The following is a 16,252-nucleotide window of genomic DNA, read 5'->3' as shown; positions in this document are numbered from 1 at the left end:
CAAAAGTGTGAAGAGTTTCCCGACTATGGCCTGTAGGAATTTCTCATTCTCATGTTAGTCTATACTTAGCCTACAGCAAGTGGTCAAAATTACCGTTTAAGTATTTCTGTAATTCATAGCTCAAGAAACTCCTGCCCTGGATATACACAGCTTGGCAATGTTTCTCTGTATTCTGCTATCTTTCTAGAATTTGTGTGGTGGTTTGCCCTGTGACCTCGATTCTCTGATGAGATGGTTGATTTTCAGATTGTTTAGTTTTAAAATTTCTTGTCTTAAGAATGGGAGTATTCTTTCTTTTTTTCTTTTTTTTAACCTCTGAACTTTTTATTGGCCTCCTGTTCTCCAAAGGGTACCCTGCTTCTGCTGGCTTAATGCCTCAGAACTTTGATGTCGTTGGTCTCAGATACTGCTTTGCTATCCACTCTCTGGCTGGTGGTGGTCTTTTGGATGGTTTGCATGGAGTGGCTGTTGTACAGGGCATCACCAAAATTGAGGTCTTCACCATCTTTCAGATATTATTAATCTTTTCATTCATACACTTGATCCTCTTTTGGTCTAACATTAAACAATTGGTAAAACTCAGACCCTTCACTTGTTTTTAAATGAAATCTAATTCAACTCACCATTTTATTATTCTTTTCTTTTCTTAGTTTTGTAGTCTTTACTTAAGATTTACAGAGGCATTGGAAAGATGACAGTGACACACTGCACACATCTTCAGACAAATTCACATTAAACACATCTTTCACAAAATCCCTCTGTCTGATTGCTACCTCAGATAATCTACTTCTTTACCATCCCCAATATACCCTGTGCACATTCCCCAGCAATGATACTCAGCCCCTGTTTCAATAAAAATGGAATTTTATAAGTAAAGTAACCAGGCCATACTTTCCTCATGAATAGCCTCTTCCAAGTAGCTCTAATCCATTCACACCCTTTGGCAATGGTGGACTGCTTCTGCAAATCAGCTCCAGATGGCTCAGACACTCCAGCAACTTGGGCTGTTTCTAGAGAACAGCACTGTCCCTTTCTTTCTGGCGATTATTTGTCACCAGCAAGCTTTGTGTTCCTGTCATAGACAAATATTTTGGAAGAGATCTAGATCACAGCCAGGGTTGGGGCAAGGCCTTCTCCTAGTTATCAGTTCCTTTATTTTCTACTTTTCCTCAGCCTGGGGGTAGTAGCTTCTCTTTTGCTTGTGCCATGCCTGGACCTCTTAGAATCCTCTTCCATAACTTTTGGTAGTTTACTATCTTCTACTAGTTAAAAATTCATAGTAAAGTTCCCCTGCTCAAATAACCATGTATTCTTTCCATCCTGATGGACTTGATTTATTTGGCACAACATATTTTTCTTGAGTCTTCACCGGTTTCCCTTTTATAGTGAAATTTTAAGTTTATAGACTATAAAACATAAGTCACAAACTATACTTCAATCATTTTAAACTCTAACATCTTGCATTGTTCTTGGCATGTCATAAGTGCTCAAAAATAGTTTGAATGAATGAATGAATAATGCTGATGATTTTATATTGACAAAATGGGAATGTTTTTATACAATGCATTTATGGCTCAAAGGAAAAAACAACAAAGAACAATGAATGCTAATTGATGTGATTTTTTTCTAAACTTTCATACTTTAACATTTTTCGTAACACTTTTCCCAAATTTCAACTACCTTTGAATTAATTTTTGAATTAGTAATGAAAATTGGAGTCAGGTTTTCTGAAGAACACTTCTCAAAAATGACTTAATTCTCCCAAATTTAACATGTTCCAAATGAAGAATTTCAATTTTCTTCTCTAATGAATTAATCCATGAATTGCATGATTTGTCCATTCTTGTTAATTGAAAAATAAATAGGCCTCAAAAGTAAAACTAATTTATTTCCCTACAGTACTCATGGTTTTCATTAGGTTCTTTCCAATATTAAAGAATGTTAAACCACAGTATTATATTTTTCCCAGATGATAAACATACCAATACCATATTCAATGAGGTTTACAAAAACCTGTATTTGGAAATAAAGGCACATTACTGGGACATTCCAGGCATCTGTGTAATTCTTTCTGGTTCATTAGAGACATATACTCTGAGGTTTTTGGTGTTCATTGTTAGCAATTGATAAGTGGGTCCTTTGCAAATTTTGCAAAAGAATGAAAGATAATTGAATCTGTAAGTGCTTTCCCAAACACTCTACAATCCGATTTGAATATGCATAATATTAATTCAGAAGTTTTGTTTATAAGGTTTCACCAACACAAAATCTTCATTTCCAAATCTCATCAGTTGGGTTATTGATAATAGGATAAATTAATTTAGAAAAATGGCATGCCTTTAAAGGTTTTAGATATTTTGTTATGTTTCATAAAGCACTAAAAGTTTCTTTAACACAAATTCTTGTTTTTTTCCCTTTTGGAAAAGATAGACAGATTAAGTGAAAATTCTACTCAGTAATGAAAATTTGAATATATGAATTGGTATGTAATTTGTGTGATACATTCCAAGGAATTATAAATCATGTTCTGGCCCTTCCTTCACCTGTTTGAAAAAATGAGTCCCTTCTCTCCTCAACTTGCTGTACTGAGAGAAATCTTATCTCCAGAAGTCAAGGAACAGCTGTTTACTAATGGATCACAGCAGGAGAATAAACACAGCAGTCTGGGCAGAGAGTATTTTTCACCCTTGTGCAACTTGTTTCTCAATATTTTGTCCTCTGTTGTGGATTATAAAGTGTGTATGTGAGAGTAAATATCAGGCAATCACTCTTCCTTTCCCTGCATGAAGAATAACACGTCAAGGCATATTAGTAATCCATATATTCTGAACCATTTGCAACAGAGTTCTTTATTGAATAAAATGAGTACAAAATAGAAACATGTTCTGGGTTTACTTTTCTAATTAATAAAAATACACAACATGTTAAGACGACAATGCTTCTTTCAAATGAGGCATCTCCAATTTGCCTGTTTTTATGTTCGGTTATATTATCTTATTACAAATTACTGAATGCCTTCTGTAATTACATGGCTATTGTAACAGTCTAAGTGAGATATAATGAGTGAACCCTGAGGAGCAGTGAATGGAATATAAATATATCAAGAGGATAAGAGTTTTCAAGTGTTTCAAATATTTCAGTGAGGTCATATATAAAAGGAAATGAAAAAAATCTAACAACAGTCATTGAATTTGGCAATTAGTAGATTTGGGCAACATTGCCATCAGGTTGGGAGCTATAACATGAGGAAGAAGAATTATCAGTTACTTTTTTAAGGAAATTGGCAGTATGGACCATCAGAACTCATGTGAAGTTTTAAGCAGAATTTATTTTTTTTGGGTTGAAGATATATCTAGAATTATCCCTTTTTTAGTTTCTAAAATTATCTGTTTGCAAGTTAGGTTAGGGTTGTGGAGGATGCTTGGCTACTACTATTAACTAAATAGGAAGGATAATTTTGGGGAACACAATAAAGATCTAAATGAAGGCATGCATCTTTGGGTTTGTGTATAACTTAACCATATCACTTTACCTTGAAATACAGTGGCATTCACTGCTCTTTTCTATCATTTTAATGATGCTCAGGAAAAAATAGATACCTGGACTGTAGACTCAATGATACAGAAAATTAATATAATTTAAAAGTATAAACAGTTCTAAAAAGATGTTTTGATATTGACAGTATCCTGCTATTAAACCTGTGTGTTGCTTACTTACTCCATGAGGGAAAGCCCCTATTCTAAGCATCAAAGTTTATCTCAAATAGTTGAAAGACTACAATGTCTAAAGTCATAGTGGTGAAAAAAAATGATATTAAATTCTTTTTTACAAAAGAGCTGTGAAGACAGTATAACAGGAAAAATACCATTTCACATTAAACAAGCAAAATACTAGACAAAATATATGGAAAAGTGATTTCCAAGATACTGCATCAAGCAATAATCCCCTAAGGGTTGAGAAACAAGTGACTAAAGCCCATTGACTACTGCAGTTTACCACTTTTAAGAGAGTTTCTAGGCTGTAACCCAGGAAGGTAGAACCTGGGTGAAGCCTAGAAGAATCCTTGAGTTGAGGAGATGAAGCTGAGGGTCCAGGTTGGCCCAAACAGCTAGAGTTTGTGGAACAGTGGACTAGAAAGTTAAGACTACAGTGAGAGATAAAACTACATGTGAAAATTCCCAGTTACAAGACTGGGAACAGTTCCTGTTTCTAGGAGCCAAACTGGAAAACCTAATAATTTATGAAAAATCGGATAAATACGTAGAAGGGTTTTGCATCGGGAATAAGGCAAAATTAGCCATAAACTAAAGACCGCTGCAATTCTGCTTAATATATTTTAAACACAATAGCCCAAAAGATCAAACTGTTTCCAAGTAACTTAATTATACACCAAAACAAAACTCAAAAATATGTATAAATGCACAAAAATATCTAGCACCCAGAGATAAAATTTACAATATCTGATATATAATTAAAATCTATCAGATATACAAAGAAACAGGAAAATATAACCCATAAATAAGACTTCATAATATTAGATTCAATAGACAAGGATATTAGAAAAATTGAGAGAAGGAAAACATAAGAAAGACTCTAGATTGACATCTAGAAATGAAAATTATAAAGTGAAATGAAAAATACAATGAATGGTATTGGACATTGCAGAAGAAAAGACTAGTGAACTTGATTACACAACAATAGAAACCTTCTAAAATGAAACTCAGACAGAAAAAAGAAACTGGAAAAAAAATGAAAAGAACATTACTGAGCTGTGAGAAAACTTCAAGAAGCATAATATGCTGTTAATTTCTATCCCTTAGGAGAGTAAAAAAAAAAATTATTTGAGGAAAAAATGACCAAACTTTTTCCAAAGGTGATGAAAACTATAAGTTTACAGATCCAGGAACTCAATTCTAAGCAAAATGAACATAAACAAAACAATACCAAGATACATCATACTCATGATGAAGAGAAAGTCTTAAATTGGTGATAACAAGAATTCAGTGATAAAGAAAAAAATCTTAAAAGCACTCAGAGAAGAACACTACATTATATTTAGAGAATGAAAAGAATGTTGGAATAGATTTCATCAACTATATAATTAAGAAGACAGTAGAGCAATATATTTAGTGTACTGAAAGGAAATGATCAACCAAGAAATTATTTAACCTATAAAGTATCCTTAAAATAAAGGCAAAATAAAGATATTTTTGATATAGAAAATCTGAAAGAGAGAGAGCCAAGATGGCCAATTAAATGCAGCCTGGAGGGACATCTCCCACGGAAGGACCAGGACATTGGGAAGACTGGCACACTCCTAGCAGATCTTCAGAGGTAAGGCATTGAGAATGGATGCAGGGAGGATACAGACATTGGACTGAAGAGGGAGGAAGCTGGGAACACTGTGTAGGGCTACTGAACACCAGGACCTGCTCCTGACCCTCAGTGACTCATGGGGACGGGTTAAGTTGATCAGACGAAGAGTGGTTCACTCTTGCCACAGACCTGTGGTATCCTAGATGCAGGAGAATCCATGACTCCCAGGGACACTTGAGCTGGCAAAGACAACTTCTTAGAAAGGTGGTAGGAGCAGGATTCCAGCCTGTGGGGAGCCCGGAGGTTTTGGCATAAGAATGGCTACAGTGGAGCATGGCCAGCGATGCCTATCCCCAAGGCCGGCCAAACTCCTCTATGTGGCTTTAGCCTTTGGAAGACTGTATAGAGCACGGCAATCTTGCCTGTGGAATGGGGCCAGTTCCATCTGAGCTCACCTCTGAGTGCCAGCCTCTTCCAGGGCCCCAGCCTGGCCACATCCAGTTGCAGTACAGCCTCAGATGCCAAATCAGGGTGCTTCGCAGGGGACTTCATCATACCTCCTTTGCTGGCAGACCACACCTAACCATCAGAAAGCACCAGCACACTGGACCCTACTGACACAACAAGTTCACCTGCAACCTCCCCCACCCCACTTCAACCTCCTCCTGACACTTTGCTTAATGCACTCTCCCACAGTCATCCCCCATTGCTTTGCTGATGCATGCACATGGGTGAACTTCTTCCCTGATAGGACATGTGTGCAGATATCCCGTGGTACCACTGCTGAAAGGAATAGAAACACACTATGCTGCCCCACCCACTCCTGCTAGCAAGCCACACAGTTGCTTCCTCTGCTGGCACAAGAGCACGCATAGACACTGAACCTCACCCCACCCACCACCCTGCCTGCACTGCACCAGCACTGCCACCACCAGGGCAAGTATGTTCATTTATGCCAGTGCTCCTGCCCACACTAATGTCTCACCCCTGCTGTGCTGCCACTGCCACTGGTGCAAGTATGTGCCCAGATACAGACACCCCTGTTGCAGTTCTGCTGACATGTGGGCACTCTGCCTTTCCATCACCACTGTGAATGCATGCATGGATGCATCTGTCCTCCTTCTGACAGTGCACTGGGCCAGCTGACTTGTATGCAATTCACTTTGCCACCATGGCTGCTGTCACATGTGAGTAAGAATGGATCCCCTGTCACTCCTCCTACAAAGTGCTTTGGCTGGCACATCCCCTTGCCTCCGCCACCATTGGAATGTTGGGGCTAGTGAACCAGGAGCAATTTAGTTCCTTCAGTGCAATGGGTTTCTAACCTCAAGGGGGCAGAGAACAAAGACAGGAACCCACTACCAGCCCTCGAAAGTTAGAAAACACAGCACAGGAGTGCTGAGCCGAGCCATGAACTCCTGAAATCTTCCAGAATTGAAGCCAGTGGACTGACCCCACCTTATACCACAATCAAAACCCCAAGGGCATCTAAGAAAATAAAAGAAAAAAAAAACATCCAAAGGACATCAACTTTAAATATTAATAGAACATCAGCCCACACAGATAAGAAAGAACTAATGCAAGAAATCTGGTAACTCAAAAAGCCAGGATGTCTTCTTACCTCCAAATGACCATACTAGTCCCACAGCAATTGTTCTTAACCAGGCTTAAATGGCTGAAATGACAGACATAGAATTCAGAAGACGAATAGGAAAAAAGATCATTGAGATTCAGGAGAAAGTTAAAATCCAATCTAAGGGTCTAAAAAATACAATAAAACAATACAGGAAATGAAAGACAAAATGGCTATTTGAAGAAACCATCAAACAGATCCGATAGAGCTGAAAAAACACCCTATAAGAATGTTGTATTACAATTGCAAGAATTAACAACAGAATAGACCAAGCTGAGGAAGGAATCTCAGAGCTCGAATACTTGTTCTCCAAGTTAACTCGGTCAGACAAATAAAGAAAAAGAATAAAAAAGAATTAGCAAAACTTCTGAGACATATGAGATTATGTAAACAGACCAAATCTATGAATCACTGGTGTCTCTGAAGAAGAGGGAGAGAAAGCAAGCAACTTGGAAAATTTATTAAAGATATCATCCACAAAAATTTCCCCAATATCACTATAGAAGCCTACATTCGAATTTGGGAAACCCAGAGACCTTCTGAGAGACACTATATGAGACAATCATAGTCTTCAGATTCTCTAAGGTCAACATGAAAGAAAAAATATTAAAGGCAGTTTAAAGAGAAGGGGAAGGTCACTTACAAAGGGAACCCTATTAGGCTAAAGTGGACCATTTAGCAGAAATCCTACAAGTCAGAAGATATTTGGGACCTGAACTAGACACTGGACCAAATGGATCTGACAGACATCTACAGAACTCTTCACCCCAAAACAACAGAATATGCCTTCTTCTTCTCTGTACATGGCACATACTCTAAAATTGACCACATAATCAGCCATTAGACAATTCTCAGCAAATTTTAAAAAATACAATCAGACCAACCACACTCTTGTACCATGACAAAATATAAATTGAAATGAATACTAACATGATTGGTAAAAAGTCATACAATCACATGGAAATTAAACAACTGCTCCCGAATGACTTCTGGGTAAACAATGAAATTAAGGCAGAAATCAAAAAAAAAATTTTGGATCTAGTGAAAACAAGGATACAACAAACCAGAACCTCTGGGACACAGCTAAAACAGTGTTAAGAGGAAAGTTTATAGTGCCAAATGCCCACATAAAAAAGTTAGAAACCATCATTCTGAGCAAACTATCACAAGAACAGAAAACCAAACACCGCATGTTCTCACTCATAGGTGGGAACTGAACAATGAGATCACTTGGACTCAGGAAGGGGAACATCACACACCGGGGCCTATCATGGGGAGGGGGGAGGGGGGAGGGGGGAGGGATTGCATTGGGAGTTATACCTGATGTAAATGACGAGTTGATGGGTGCTGACGAGTTGATGGGTGCAGCACAGCAACATGGCACAAGTATACATATGTAACAAACCTGCACATTATGCACATGTACCCTAGAACTTAAAGTATAATAATAATAAATAAATTAAAAAAAAAAAAGTTAGAAAGATCTCAAATTCGCAACCTAACATCACACATAGAGGAACCTTACCACTGACCCCAGAGAAATACAAAAAAATCATGAGACTATTATGAACATATTTATGCCCAAATAGCCAAGGCAATCCTAAGCCAAAATAATAAAGCTGGAGGTATCACATTACTTGACTTCAAACTATACTACAAGCCTACAGTTATCTATTCCATTGTAGAACAGTGGAATTGAACACAGAGCCCAGAAAAAAAAGCCTGAATATCTAATCAGATTTTTGACAAAGTTTACAAAAATAAGTAATGAGTAAAGGACTCCCTATTCAATAAATGGTGTTGGGATAACTGACCAGTTGTAGGCAGAAGAATGAAACTGGACCCCTTCCTTACATCATATACAAAAATCAACTCAAGATGGATTAAAGACTTAAATGTAAAACCTAAAACTGTATAAACACTAGAAGAAAATCTGGAAATACCATTTTGGACATAGGACCTGGCAAAGTCTTCATGACAAAGATGCCAAAAACAATTGCAACATAAACAAAAATTGACAAATTTGACCTAATTCAACTAAAGAGCTTCTGCACAGCAAAATAAACTATCAACTGAGTAAACACACAACCCACAGAATGGAAGAAATTATTTGCAAACCATGTATCAGTCAAAGGTCTCATATTCAGAATCTATAAGGAACTTTAAAAAAGTAATAAGCAAAAGACAACCCCATTAAAAACAGACAAAAGACATAAAAGACACTTTTTAAAAGAAGACATACATGCAGCCAACAAACATAAAAAACACTTCACACCACTAATCATTTGAGAAATGCAAATTAAAACCACACTGAGATACCATCTCACACTAGTCAGAATGGCTATTACTAAAAAGTCAAAAAATAATAGATGTTAGTGAGGTTGCAATGAAAGGCAACACTTATACACACAAGTGGGAATGTAAATTAGTTCAGCAGCTTGGTGGTTACTTTAATAATTTAAATCGAATTAACGTTTTACCCAGCATTCCCATTGTTGGGTATGTGCCCAAAGGAATATAAATCATTCTGCCATAAAGACATATGCATATGCATGCCTATATTCATCAAAGCACTATTCAAAATAGCAAAGACATGGAATCAACCTAAGTACCATCAATGGTAGTGTGGACAAAGAAAACATGATACAGATACATGATGGACTTATGCAGTCATAGAAAAGAATGAGATCATATCCTTTGCAGCAACATAACTGGAGATGGAGGCCATTGTCCTAAGTGAATTGACACAGGAGCAGAAACCAAATATGACATGTTCTCATTTATAAGTGGCAGCTAAACATTGAATATATATAGACACAAAGAAGGGAACAATAGACACTGGGGCCCATGTTAGAGTAAAGGGTGGGAGGAGGGTGAGGACTGAAAAACTACCTATCAGGTATTTTTATTACCTGGGTGATGAAATAATCTGTAGAACAAACCCTTTTGATTTGCAGTTTACCTATATAACAAACCTGTCATGCACCCCTGAAATAAAAACAAAAGTTAAGAAAAATAAAATTTAATAAAAAAAAATAACTTGCTTTTATATGAATTCAGATATAGTAAAAATAAAATGCCATTCTTAAATATAGCAGTCAATTAAATGTGAATACAAGAGTATCAGACTGAGATATTCTAATAATAGTGTTATTCAAAGTTACAGTTAGATTTCTTTATGGTTTTAAATATTTTAAACTGTATTTCAAATGATAATCTTTTAATAAATAACAAATAATAAATTGTGCTTGTTTTGTAGAAAAGAAAAAAGAAAATCTGAAATAACTCCTCTCTGGCAGCCTTATAGTACATGAAATTTCGGAAGAAGCCCTTCCGGCAGAAGGTCAATGATACCAGATGGAAGTGTGGATCTAATCAGAGAAACAAGAAATGCTTAAAATGATTACTCCATGAATAAATCTATAATAATATTTTCTTATTATGTAAATATTTTAAAAATTAAATCTTTAAAAAATTTTAAGATTGTAGTCTGCAACTTATAATCCATATTAATGTACAAAGCTTTAAGGTAAACACAAGAGAAATGAAAGTATACTATTATAATATTAGTATATTGTGTGTGAATTATTATAATACCTCTTGAATATAGACTGTTATAAGTTAGAGATATGTAATACAAACCTATAGCAATCAATAAAATAACAGTATAGAATCAGCTGAAAAGTCAACAAAGAGGAGAAAACAGAATTCAAATAAAATTAAATTAATCCAAAAGACAGAAAAGAAGAGGTATAAGAGGAAAAAGAACACTAAGATATACAACCAAATAAAACCCAAAATCAAATAGCAACATGCTATAGCAACATGCTAACCATATCAATGATCACAATAAATGTAAGTGAGCTTAATATTTCATTTAAAGTCATATATTTCATTTAAAGTCATATATTGTCAAACCCAATTTTCTTGCCTATAAAAAGGCACTTTTAATAGAAAGACACTAATAGTTTAAAAGTTAAAATACAGATAAATTTACAACATGCTATCACTATTCAAAGAAAACTGTAAAAGTGAGTGATAGAAGCTATACTAATTTCAGATACCATAGGCTTCAAAGCATAGAAAGTTATCAGGCATAAAGATATGCATTACATAATGATATAAGGGGCAGTTCTCCAAGACATGCCAATATTTAATGTGTACGTACTTTGTGACGGTTAATTTTATGTGTCAGCCTCACTGGGTTAAGGGATACCCAAATAGCTGACTATGTCTGTGAGGGCGTTTCCAGAAGAGACTGGAATTTAAATCAGTGGACTGAGTAAGAAAGATTTTTCCTCAACCCGTGTGGGTGGGCACCATCTAATCAGCCAAGAGTACAGAGACAGTAAGGTAGAGAAAAGGCAAATTATTTTTTTTTTTCTGGAGCTGAGACACTCTTCTTCTCCTGCTTTTGCCTGAAGATGAGGATAAAGATTTGGAGGGAGAGAATGTAAAGGGGAATAAGGTATCTTGTAGAGATGATTTCATGGAATTTACATAAACTAAAACTTATCAAATTATATACTTTCAATATATACAGTTTATTATGTCAGTTATACCTTGATAAAGTATTTGTTTTTCCAAAAGGATAGCTGTTTACTTCTCCTCCTCCTAAATTTTTTGGAATAGTTTGTGTAGGATTGGTATTAGTCCTTTAAATAGTTGAATTCAACAGGTGAAGTCATCTGGTCTTGGGCTTTTCTTTTTTTTTTTTCACAGTTGCCACTAAAACAAACATTAAAAATAACCATATTAGAGATATCATTGATTATTTGGTCCAGACAGTAAATTCTAAAGCCATTTGTGTACTCACACATATTGTATCCTGGCATTTATAATTTCACATTCTTTTTTTTTTAAATTTATTTATTATTATTATACTTTAAGTTGTAGGGTACATGTGCATAACATGCAGGTTTGTTACATATGTATACTTGTGCCATGTTGGTGTGCTGCACCCATCAACTCGTCATTTACATCAGGTATAACTCCCAATGCAATCCCTCCCCCCTTCCCCCTCCCCATGATAGGCCCCGGGCTTTTCTTTGATGGGAAACTATTATTATTAATTCAATCTCATTACTTGTTATTGGTCTGTTCAGGTTTTCTGTTACCTCGTGGTTCAATCTTATAGGGTTGTATGTGTCTGAGAGTTTATCCATTTCTTCTAGGTTTCTTAATGTATTGGCATATAGTCATTCATAATAGTCTGTAATCATCCTTCCAACTTCTGTGGTATCCATTGTAAAGTCTCCTTTTTCATCTCTAATTTTATTTATTTGGCTCTTCTCTTTTTATTTTAAGTTAGTCTGGCATAAGATTTGCTAATTTTGTTTATCTTTTCAAAAAAACAACTTGTAATTTCATTAAACTTTTATATTTTTTTAGTCTCAATTTTTTCTATTTCTGAACTGATCTTTATTATTTCTCTTCTACTCATTGGATTTGGTTTGTTCTCGATTTTCTAGTTCTTTAAGATGCATCATTAGGTCATTTTTTTGTATTTCTACTTTTTTGATGTTGACATTTATTGCTATAAACTTCCCTTTAAGTACTTCTTTTGCTGTAACCCATAGGTTTTGGTATGTTGTGTTTCCATTGCCATTTGATTCAAGAAATTTTTAAATTTTCTTCCTAATTTCTTCATTGTCCCTTTGGTCACTGGTAGCATGTTGTTTAATTTTCACATTTTTTTTTATAGTTTCCAAAGTTCCTCTTGTTACTGGTTTCTAGTTTTATTTCATTGTGGTCATACAAGATAGTTGATATAATTTCAATTTTTTGTTGAAATTTTTGAGACTTGTTTTATGCTTTAACAGAGGGTCTATCCTGGAGTATGTTTCATGTGCTAATGAGGAGAATGTGTATTCTATAGCTGTTGAATAAAATGTTCTGTAAATGTCTTTCAGGTCCACTTGGTCTATAGTACAGATTAAGTGTGATGTTTCTTTGTGGAATTTCTGTCTATATAATCTGTCCAATGCTGAAAGTGAAATTTTAAAGTTCTTAACTCTTATTGTATTGGGGGGGGTCTACATTTCTTTTTAGCATTAATAATGTTTGCTTTATATATGTGGATGATCCAGCATTGAGTGCATATATATTTACTATTGTTATATCCTTTTCTTGAATTGGACATTTATCATTGTATAACTATTTTTTTGTCTCTTTTCACAGGTTTTGTCTTGAAATCTATTTTATCCTATGTCACGCTAGCCCCTCCTACTCTTTTTTTGTTTCCATTTGCATGGAATAGTTTTTTTTCCTTACTTTTCAGTCTGTGTGTCTTTATAGTCTTTATAGGTGAAGTGAGTTTTCTTCTAGGCAGCATATAATTGGGTCTTATTTCTTTATCCACTCAGATACTCTATGTCTTTTAATTGGAGAATTTAGTCCATTTACATGCAATGTTATGTAAGAACTTAATCCTGCCACTTTGTTATTTGTTTTCTGAGTGCTTTGTTAGTCCTCTCTTCCTTTCTTACTATCTTTCTTTGTGCATAAGTGATTTTGTTCTGGTAGAATGTTGTAATTTCTTGCTTTTAATTTTTTTGTATTTATCTAGTATAGGTTTTGACAATGTGATTACCATGAAGCTTGTAAAAAACATCTTAAAACCATTTAAACTGACAACTTAACTCTATTCACAAAGAAAAACAAAAAAAAGCAAAGAGAAACCTAAAAAAACTCTACATTTTAACTCAATTTTTCAATTTTTTGACCTTGTTTTTTCTCTATACCCTTTGATATTATCTATCTCTGAACAAATTGTTGTAGGTTTGTCTTTTTGTCTTCACACTAAATATGTGAATGTTTTATACAAGTTTAAAGTATTAACATATTCTGTCTTTGTTTACCTACTTTTACCAATGAGTTTTATACTTTCAGATGATTTGTTGTTGCACACTAGTATCCTTTCAGATTGAAGGCCTCTTTTTAGCGTTTCTTGTAAGACATGTCTGATGTTGAATTCTCTCAGGTTTTGTTTTTTTGGGAAAGTCTTTACTTCTCCTTCATGTTTGAAATAAAACTTTGCTTGATATAGTATTCTAAGTTGAGAGTTTCCAGAATTCTGTTTCCAACAAGGTTGCTTCTTATTCCTGTTTATGAGTTTTAAACTGCCCAATCTGTACTTTGTGATATTGCATAGATTACTGTTAACAGATCACTGTTACTGTGATGTCTTGATAAGAAAATTTCTTGCCCCTAAAGCTTCATTTCCAGACTATTTTATACTAATCTATCATTAATTGGGCAACAAAAGGAAATGAAGTGTGCAACAGCAGAGATCAGTATTTTGCAGAAATTCTTGATTAGCAGGAGTTAATTCTTTCCCTTCCCCATGTAGCATTGGTTCTGAGAGTTCTAGAATTGTGATTTTAGCCAGTCAGAGGAGACCATCTTCCTGGGCAGGAATTGTGGGGTGGTAAAGATAAGAAGGTGGTGGAGGCCAGGCACAGTGGCTCACACCTGTAATCTCAACACTTTGGGAGGCCAAGGTGGGTGGATCACCTGAGGTCAGGAGTTTGAGACAAGCCTAGCCAGCATGGTATAACTCCATCTCTACTAAAAGTATAAAAATCAACCAGGTGTGGTGGCACATGCCTGTGGTCCCAGCTACTTGGGAGGCTGAGGCAGGAGAATCACTTGAATCATTAGGTCTGTCCCTCTAGAGAAACCTGACTACTACAGATGGTGGTGCAAGGAATGGTCCTAGAGGAATAGAATATTAAGGCTATAGTTCATTGGTTTTGGGGCTTCTAGATTTGGCTGCTTAATATGATTAGACCCCAAAATGCTAAGGATCTACTTCTGATAGTATGGAGAACACCAAGAGCCTTTATTGTGAACAGGTTAGAGAGTTATGGAAATAAATGCACTTGACACTCCTGATTCATTGCTCATGAGGAGCAAGGAGTTTAGTGACTCTATACTTAATACCTTTGACAACATGTAGCGAACCAAGGAACATCATGAAACTGGTTGGTTGCTCCTAAGTTCAGTGAAAAAAGTGATGAAAGAAAATGTTGAACTTGGGGATTCTCTCTCCTGGCTTCAGAAGCAGATACTGAGCCTCAAATCTGCTAAGATTGCCCTGAGTGAGAGTCTTATCTCCTGTAGAGAAACAGCTGAAATTGTGGAAAAACAGATATAAGCTCTTATCATGCAAGTGGCTGACCTGCAACAAAAGGTGCATGCACAGCCTTGCCAGGTGTCTACTGTTAAAGTGAGGGCATTGATTGGAAAAGAATGGGACCCTGCAGCATGGAATGGGGATGTGTGGGAGGACCCTGATGAAGCTGGGAACACTGAGTTTGTAAACACTGATGAACCTTTTTTGCCAGAGGAAACAGCTTCCCCATCCCCAGTAGTGGCAATATCCCCTCCCAGACCCATGCTGCCATCAGCCTTTCCACCTTTGCCTGAGAAGATAAACTCTGTGCTGCCTGAGGACACAGTGGTGGCCTCCCCTGAGGCAGTTGCCAGACAAGATAATCTTGATTCTCTTCAGGAGCCACCCCCAACACCTCTGTTTGCCTCTAGACCTATAACTAAAGTCTGGGCAGGCCCCTAGAGGTGAGGTTGAGAGCATGACCCATGAGGAGGTGCATTACACTCGAAAAGAATTATTTGAGTTTTCTAATTTATATAAACAGAAATATGGAGAACAGGCATGGGAATAGATATTAAGGGTGTGAGATAATGGTGGAGGAAACATAGAGTTGGATCAGGTTAAATTTATTGATTTGGACCCACTAAGTAGGAACTCTGCATTTAAAGTTGCAGCTCAGGGAGTTAAAAAAAGGTTCTAATCATTTATTTGCTTGATTAGCTGAAATATGGACTAAAAGATACCCACTGTGAGTGAGCTGGAAATGCCTGATTCCCCTTGGTTTAATATAGAGGAAGGGATCCAAAGGCTAGGGAGATTGGGATGGCAAAGTGTATTAGGCACTTCAGACCTACTCATTCCCGCTGGGAGAGTCCAGAAAATATACCCTTGACCAATGCTTTGTGAAATAGATTTGTGAGGGCAGCACTTGCATCTTTGAAGAGCCCTATAATTGCTCTTCTCTGTATGTCAGATATAACAGTGGGGACCACTGTCACTCAACTACAAAATTGAAATACAATGGGAATAATTGGATCCCAAGGTGACAGGTGCCAAGTGGCAGCACTCAACTGTCAAAGGCAAGGTGGGTGTAGCTACCATAATGGACAGCAGAAGCAAAGCAGCAATCAGAATAGTCTGACTCATGTAGAGCCCTGGCATTGGCTAATTAATCATGGTGTTCTTAG

This window comes from Macaca fascicularis, chromosome 4, assembly GCF_037993035.2.
Source record: "Macaca fascicularis isolate 582-1 chromosome 4, T2T-MFA8v1.1".
Lineage (NCBI taxonomy): Eukaryota > Metazoa > Chordata > Mammalia > Primates > Cercopithecidae > Macaca > Macaca fascicularis.
This window is presented reverse-complemented; position numbering follows the sequence as displayed.